Below are 9515 nucleotides of genomic sequence, written 5' to 3'. Positions count from 1 at the left end.
CTCATCCAAGGTTCCCAGTTGTCCAAGTGCCCACATATCCCTAGTGCACAGTTGTCCCAAGTGCCCACTCATCCAAGGTTCCCAGTTGTCCAAGTGCCCACTCATCCAAGGTTCCCAGTTGTCCAAGTGCCCACTCATCCAAGGTTCCCAGTTGTCCAAGTGCCCACTCATCCAAGGTTCCCAGTTGTCCAAGTGCCCACTCATCCAAGGTTCACAGTTGTCCAAGTGCCCACTCATCCAAGGTTCCCAGTTGTCCAAGTGCCCACTCATCCAAGGTTCACAGTTGTCCAAGTGCCCACTCATCCAAGGTTCCCAGTTGTCCAAGTGGCCACATGGCCGTAGTTCCCAGATGGTGTTGGTGCCCACTGCCCAGATGTTCGTGGCGACCGGCGCCCAGTTGGTTTCTGAAGAGGTTAACCGCTGTTCTAGGAGGAAGGGCATCTTCATAGTTAGTTGAACTGGATGGTTCTGGATAGCATTAATCTTCCTCCTAATATCCTCCCACTGGTCAATCTGGAGGTGGTTGTGGCACCTCCAGATTGTCCAGTGGGAGGATATTGGCACACCACACCTGCTTTGTGCCAGTAGCCACCAAGCTCTAAGTTTGTCTGTTAGTGACTAATGGCATCTTGACTACTCATACTGGCACAGTAGCCCTGGTCCAGTGTGAGAGCAAGTTGGCACAGTTGCACATGCCTGGTGGAACCACTGGACAACATTCTGCCAGAAGGGAGAGTCTGGTCTCTCTCGGGCAGAGACGATGTACTCTGAACCAATTCTGGTCGGATCAGATCAGAAATAGAATGATTTATTTGAACAACCTATTTAAAAGGGATGACTACAAAATGTATCAGAAACCAGGTTAAAATGTCAGTTATGCTAACTATTACCACAATACCAGTAGCCAGGGGGGACCAAAGGTGTCCTTGCTGACAGGGGAAGGCAGGGAGTGAGGGGAGAGTTTGCACCGCCACCAAAGAGTGCACACACACACTCAGCCACTCGCACTGCAAGACAAAGGGATAAAGTTAGATACTGTACACACCACTGATTTCACAAGCCATGCACTATACCAGGGGTTCTCAACGTTTTTGGCCGGGGACCCCCGGAAATGCTTTGGCAATGTCTCGGGACCCCCGCCCCCTCCCGACCCCCAATATAAATTGACTGTTACAATAACCTTAATGATAGAGACAATACACCATAAATAAATACTGAAACCAGATATAATCATTAGGCTGTATGCATGTACTATGTGTACTATATGTACTCTTCATTTCCATTTTCCAGCCATTGAGTTGCAAAAAATAAAATGTTATTGTTTTATATAATTTGGTGACCCCCCCCCCCCACTCACATTTTTTACCTAAAACTGCACAGATCTGCGTGAAACGTTGCATGCACACTCCCTAGAGGCCAAGGACAAACCGTTGACCTGCATTTTCCGCATCTGCCTTTTATAGCGCCACCAGGAGGCCGACTCAAATCGACACACTATCTCTATGGTCATGTGCTCAAGTCGGATCTGTCCGATATTTCATATTCCATCCTAATTGGCTATAATTAGCTTTCACAGTTTGCAAGATTGCCCCGTTTTGAACAAAAGCCTCAAATCATGAACGCAGCATGCAATTTACGTGAAATCTTCCACACATTTTCTTACTAGGCTGAGGAATATATCCCACCCTTTTCACATTGGCCTGTTATAGCGCCACCAACAGGTTGATTTTTGCAAAACACATTTTTGGAACAAAATGCCTCAAACATGTTTATATTAATCCTAAACATTTTGCCAGGGGCAGCGTGGCTCTGCTCCTCCTCTCCATCCCCTTTCAAGGAAGAGGGTTTTCCCTGAGAACCTGGTGAGGACTGCTGTGCTTTGATTGGGCGGTTGGCAACCATGTGGTCAATGCTCTGGCAGAAATGGCACTTCTTGGGCTGAGGTGGCAACTTGCACTCTTTGGCATGGTGGTCGAGGCCCCCACAGTTGTAGCACCTACAGGATGAGAGAGCATTGTATGAGAACAAACGAATGTGTGGTACAAATTAACATTTGCTGCTCCTCCAGTTAGCCACTAGATGGCAATATTCTACTTGGTCTGCTTTGAAGCTCCAACTTTAGTCATGGTTCTTGCAAGGGCATTCCAGGTCACACAAGCTAAAGTGTAGCAGCACATTGATGCATCAGAGTCTACGGTTTTGTTTTGAAGTTGTATCAAATCTATGCAAATGTTGTGAAATCTGATTACCAACTATGTATACTTTGCAATAAATCTATATTTTTTTAGACAGTGGTTAGCCTTGAGAACTCAGATATGAAACATAATTGATCAGCACATGCAATGCAGAATTCAAGCAGGACTTGACAGTTGACACTCATGTTTTGGAGGGGCTTCAACATTGCAAGAGGCTTGGCGTGATCCCCACATCCTGTCCTATATCATCTTCAGCTTTCAGTTTAAGATCACCCCATTTGTCTTTCCTGCCTTTCTCTCTATTGTACCACAGTAATAGATCCATTTCATCTGCTTTGAACCAAAGTAGTGGACACAGCGAGAGGGTCAATGGCAGCCATCGGGGGTTCCATCAAACACCTCTGTTCAAACATGGACTACAGAAAGGCCACACGTGCGGTGGCGAAAGACAGATGGGCAGTGGGCGTGGGGGCGGTCAGTCAGTGCCACTGCGGAACCCCTTACACTATTGTAGCAGCAGATGAGGCATTGACAAGGCGGCTGCCGAGGATGGGTCAGTCTGTGTATACCAGTGGCCGTTTGGGGCAGGCGTCAAGGTCTATACCATCACAGCAGAAGAAGCTCCCTGCATCTGCATCGATCAGGGAGTGAGCGCAGGAAAGGGGAAGTGCTCCTTTGTTCTAAAAAATCTGCAGTAATGACCTCTGAACCCTGACCCCACCCCCCCTTAGGTCCGCTAACCCCTCCAACCCCATCCCAGCCCCCAATCCTCTCTTGCATTTACTCATATATGGTTGCCATGACAACACTGACCTTTCACCCCCCCCTCCTCTGCCTGGGCTCCTGCATCTGTTATCAATTAAACGGACAGGAGCTCTTTTCCCCTTCCCTGCATCATATACACACTCACTAAGGTGGTCTAACAAATGTAGAAACAGTGGCTCACTGGTGCCAGAACACAAAGACACAAAACCTGATGAGAAATTTGGGGGGTGGTTCTCGAGGTAACAAGACAACTCACCGTGAGTTGTCTTGTTACCTCGAGAACCACCCCCCAAATTTCTCATCTTGTTACCTCGAGAACCACCCCCCAAATTTCTCATCACCTGCCCATTCTTAATCTATTTAAACTGTGTAAGGGTCTTGTTTCTTAAAATAAGTTGTCTGACTAGGAAGTGACAGCATACACTGTAACCTTGCAGTCTGTAGGCACAGGAGGAGAGGGACCCAAGGACCTCCTCTGAAAGACAAAACCCTACATTCCAAAAGTAGGCCAACCTCTCCATTTTTAGGACCATCTCGCCAAACCATTTTACAAATGACATGCTACAATCCCCATGGCCCTGGTGGAATTCTGGACACTTCAGGGCCACAAAGCGGCAAATAACTCATCGGATGCTCTGACCAATAAATGAAGGGGGGTGGACCCTCCCTACCTTGACCCCACTGACCTCACTCCCACCCCCACTATCCTCAAAAGGCTCTCACTCCATCCCCTTTCCCCCCCTCAGCCTTCACTAAAGACAGTCACTACTTTCAGTAGTCCTATATTTGTTGGGAAAGAAGCCACATTTGTTCAACAAAGCAGTTTGATTTGTCTGACCATGTCGTTTTGTCAGGCGTTTGGTGTCTCTTATAAAATTAGGGATGGGAATCATGGGACGACGATATGAAAATTACATGTCACGTATAGTGTCAGAAGTAATTGCGATTAACGATATCGCGAGAATCATTAAAGATTAAAACTTAAAATGCCACTTTTGTTAAACCACTTTAACCCCCAGCATTCCTATTCTGAGGGGGACTTTAGCCAAAAGTAGCCGATCTACAAGCTCACAACGCGTTACAACGTAATAAATATGTAGAATAGATTTGCTAATTTTGGCAAATCTATTTGTGTAGCGTGAAATAAGAGCGTACTGAGTGTGCTTTTTACAGGTCTGTTTGATCAAGTATATAGGGTTTAAGACGGTGGTACTGAATTTGTAGCAAAACAAAAGCTTCGAATGCTTCATCCTAGTGTATGAATAATTTCACGATAAATGTAAATCTGCGATATGATTTATTGTGAGCGTTTAAAAAAAATCACGATAACTATTATCGTCCCATCCTGTGTGTGTGGTTAATTCACACTAATACTAAAGTTCAGTCAAACAGTGACCCTTTAGTCCAGTAATGTGATAAAGGCATTTCCTGTGTTTCTGGCAAGTTCCTCTATTATTCTATAAATGTTAACTTGCCTTGTCTCAGGCCTGAGAGAAGATTTGTGTGTAGTCCTCAAACCATTCCTTCCCTTTGGGAATCTGTAACTAGGAACAATGGCTTGCAACCATGCAAGGGTGTGAGCTGACAAAAGGTCATAGTGAATACAGCTGCCAGCAAGGTGTGTCTGTCTGGGTGGGGAAGTAAGCAAGCAGTGACACACACACACACAGACACAGGAAATAATTCTGTATGTTTGTGAAAAAGCTTATTCTAAAAGTAGGCTATATGAAAGCGTTGGTAAACCTGACAAGGATATAACCTTCAACCCATCCCCCCTTCTGGAAGAGCAGCATTCCGCACTGCTACCCCCCCCCCCCCCCCCCCCCTCCACCTCACAAAGCTCCACTAACACACTGACCAACACTACTAAACTGCAGGATGCAAGGAATAGCAGCGCAATGGACATTCCTCGGATTGTTGTTTGGAATGGAGGCATGTAATGGAATGGAGGCATGTAAGATAGCAAGCGCACACTCCATCCAAATGACTGACATCTCGCGTTGATGAGAGTGGATAAATAAAACGGTCAACAATTTCAGTTTTAACGATTGCCAGCCATAGCTACAGCATGGGAAGATATACCAATCATGGAATACACACACACACTAGCAATATCTCTGAATTCCTTTGAAAAGTGTGGTGTGAGTGACTCTATTGGGATGCATGGCTCTATTGTTCACCTTCTTCAATCAATCAATCAATGCACAAAGGCCAGTGGACCCCGGGAGTTAATGTTCCTTGGCACGCGGCCACTCATTTTTTTCCTCTCTTCCTAGGGCCAGGGCCTTGCTGTTGCCATAACTCCCATACATCTGTCATTGACACACGCGCTACCATCTTTTCTGATGGCAGCGGGCGTGGTGACAGATAGGGGAGGAAATCATCGGACACGCTCCACTTTTAGGGAATGCCTACCGTGGTCACAGTTTGAGGGAATGACAACCACATTAACCCTGGTATCCCTATTTGGGGCAAAAACAAATAAAAAAAATCACACCATCTTATCATCATACATCATCATCTCATTCTGGCCAATCACAATTTGCGTCCTCACCTTCATCTTCAATGTTTGTGTTTACACAAACCCTCAAAGCTTGACATAGGAGGGGCTAGCGCCCCTAAAAAAAGTGTGAAGTGAGGGGAACTCTTATCATCATACATCATCTCATTCTGGCCAATCACATTTTGCGTCCTCACTTTTGTCTTCAATTTTGTGTTTACGTAATGTTTGTGTTTACACAAACACTCAAAAATGGCCGTTCATTATCAATAGTATTTAATGTTTGTGTTAGGACAAAGTGTGTGTTTACACGCACACTAAAAGCTGGCGCCCCTCAAAAATAATAAATATCTACAATACATCGCAAAGCTATGCACTGAGCTTGTAGATCGGCTATTTTAGCTATTTGTTGTATGACAAAGTATAGGGCTTAAGTGGTTAAATAGTTGTCAGCACAGCAGTGTTCAGTTCTCTGGTCTAGCTGTGAGGTCTGGAATCTAGTTATGGGGGTGTGTAATCTGAACTTCCTATTGAGTATCTAGTGAGAGAATCCAAATTGTGGTAAATGGATGGATGGATGATAATTAAAACGGATGCAAGGACCAGGGCAGGACTTACTTAGTGAGTGATTCAGTTGGCATATCAGATAATGTGGGACTTGTTTTAAGAGCTAATATTGTTCTCTCCCATTAACACATCTAGGCAATTTATGAAACAAATGGAATACTGAGGTGTAAGAGTAGAACTTATTGTATATTTTTGATCTACCAGGTGGTCAGATAGCTGGTGGTCATCAATGGTTGATCACAACTAACCATTGATGTTTGATGTGCATAAAACCGTTCTCCCCATATAGTCAGAATGTATATCTGTTTTAGTCTATTCTTGTATTTTTCTATGCAGCAGAAAAGAAAATCACCACTCGTCTGCTTAGGTGAGGTGATGTCACCAAGAGGAAACTTCACACACAAAGCCTCCACACACAGACTCAAAGCTGTGCAAAATCTGTTTTTGAGGCCTCTTATATTCAGCTATTAGTGTAGATTTCCGTCCTACATAAACATTAATTTCCCATTGATGTAGAATTTTACGTCATAGTGTCTGATCAAATCGGCTTAGTGTCTATTTTTGTCCTACACAAATGATGATGTACGATGATAAGAGCGCCCCTCACTTCACACGGGTGTGATTTTTTTATATGGCAAGCTTTCAGTCATAGACCTTCTTCAGGCATAGACACACACACACACACACACACACACACACACACACACACACACACACACACACACACACACACACACACACACACACACACACACACACACACACACACACACACACTCTTGAACATCTCACACAGTCCTATCCTCCTGGTGGAGACCTGTGCCCAGAAGGGCACTTTTTCTAGTTTGGCATTGATTCAATGAGCTGGTTTGCACAACAACAAAATAAACCTAAACAAAACCAAATAACGAAAATACTAACAGCCGGTCAGCAAGTGGATTCATGAATATATGTATAGCCTATAGACAATATTTTAGGCCAATAAAAAAGACTATATACCAAATTTCCCACCTGTCCACCTCGACTCAGTTCTTGGTGATGAAACAAATAATTACAATAGAATAATGATGACAGAGCTCTATCCAGTTCCATGTATGGTATATAAATACATATGGCTGAGATTTCAGTTCTTTATTTCTTGTTCTCTGTTTGCTGGAAAGTTCTAGTCAAATGATTTGTGGTTTGCAGAAAGGGTCTTTCCAAGTTCCCTTTATTCACTTTCACTGCATAGTTGTACTATATGTCATTTGTGTCATGCCGTCTGTTCTCAAACTCATTTAACTGATGTCTTGTCTCATTAGTAGTAGCTTAATAAACAGGTCAATCCTGTGTTCATTCACTCCATCCCACTCATTTGTTAGTTTCAAGAGTAGTGGTTTCCGTTAAGGTGAACAAGTATTCAATGTTGATGAGAAAGTCTTAGACCATGCATACCGGTAGGTGGTGTGATGTAAGTTACGCCAGTGGAACAATGAAAGAGCAACAATGAAAGGCAGCTATTAGCAAATATTACTTTTAGCTGTCTGTCTTGTCTTGCATCCTCACCTGACATTAATGAGCATGGCATCCCTACACTTTACCAGTCACCAAGATAATTCAAACTAATTATTTAAATATTTTGATATATTGTACACATTATAACCAACAGAACAAACAGACAGGCAATTGACCAGAATTAGGCGCCGATACTGGGATACAATAACATACAGCATATTTATTAGGTATAGTAACTGCAGTAATCTGTTTTGAACATATAAATAAAATGTTTTTTTTTTATTATTATTTTCCCCCTCCTGTCTGGGGGGGGGGGGGGGGGGGGGGTCCAGCACCCCCACTTCCCTCAGCCAGCCTCACAGCTGTGCTCCCTTCTGCCCACTTACACTCTGGTATTGTGCACCCATCCTCCTTGCATGCGTCCCCTTTACTCACTGTATGTCTTCTGTAGCTTGAATATTTGATATACATTTTAGCTTCTCCTCTTCTCTGTTTTATGACTTTTTAATTATTTCATACGATAACGTGTTGCTTTTATTTTTGACTAATTGCTTAATAAACTATTGTAATCTTGGGGGAAATCCTTGTTGCTGTCCCATTTTTATTGTCACATTCGTATTTCGAATCTGTTAAGTAGGTTGATGTAAAATAAGCATATTATAGAGTGAAATATGCATATTATAAATCAAACCCCGGTCCATGGCCCGTCCACATACTCTATAGAAGAGTGCTATGACCTACATAATAGGTTTTGCACATTAGTTTTGCACAAAAAACATTCCTTGGGCTAAAAACGTCCATAGCGTCATCATGTCTTAGCCCAATGAGTGTTTTTTGGATTCAGCATCATGAAAGCCCCCTAGATTGACACGTCACATGCTACATAAAGCATGATGTTGTTGTTTTTTTTGTTGCCTTCTATAGGTTGTTAATGGTAACATTATGCCAATTATGAAAATTGCTCAACATATGCAAGTATCCGGCAGTTTCTACATGCTGGGGACCCATACTCAACATTTCAACACAAAACTTTGGTGTACTCGACTGTGACAACATGCCTGGGTTCACAATGGGGCTCTGCCGCTCTATGGGCTGGCAACTAAGTAGATTATATTACAATTACAGCCCACTGAGTTTGATGTAGGTTGGCAACTGTACATGAGACGTTCCAGAAATAGCTATGATGACACATTTCAAACATCAACAGGAGATGGCGCTATTTTCCCACCCGAGGAAGATTAGGCAGTCAGAGAATATTAAATTGTGGCCCGTTGTTTGTTTGATTTAATGATTGATTGATTGATTGAAATATTTATTAACAGTTTGCAGAATTACAGTAGGCCTACATTTCAAGCACAACTCAATACAAAGACTGTTAACTGTGAGTGGACGACCCAATAAAGCATTACACTTGTTTACAAGAGGGTCCACCTTGTTCCAATTCATCAAAATACGTACAAATATACACTTACAAATATACACTTCTTTTATAGCCAAAGAACAGAACAGAACAGGAATTCCGATTTTACGGGGGCCAGTTTCGAATTGCAGCCGTCCGTAGGTGCTCTTTGAGAGCGGTTTTGAAGGAGTCAAGGGATTCACATGTCTTAATGACTGTTGGTAGGGCGTTCCACATTTTGGTGGCATAGGAGCGAAAAGAATTTAGTTCCTTGTTTGTGCCGAATCTGGGTTATGGTTTGTTGCACTCCCTCTGGTGTGGGTGTGGACTTAATGAGTGACTTGCTGAATAGCCTATTGCTCGTAGGTACTTTTATTGAATAAATATTACGTTTCCTGTTCTACCAGCCATATGTGCTACACACGGACCACGGTACCCACCCCAAACCTCTCCCCTCCTCTCTAACGCTAAGCCATCCTCTCCATTTCCCTGCCTCTGATAGGTTAATATTAATAACGATGAGAGTGGGGGAGAGAAAGAGGAGACGCCAATTATCAAGCACCAAACTTTTCAGTAAAGTTATTCCACAGTTCCA

This window comes from Electrona antarctica, assembly GCF_951216825.1.
Source record: "Electrona antarctica genome assembly, chromosome: 6".
Classification (NCBI taxonomy): domain Eukaryota; kingdom Metazoa; phylum Chordata; class Actinopteri; order Myctophiformes; family Myctophidae; genus Electrona; species Electrona antarctica.
This window is presented reverse-complemented; position numbering follows the sequence as displayed.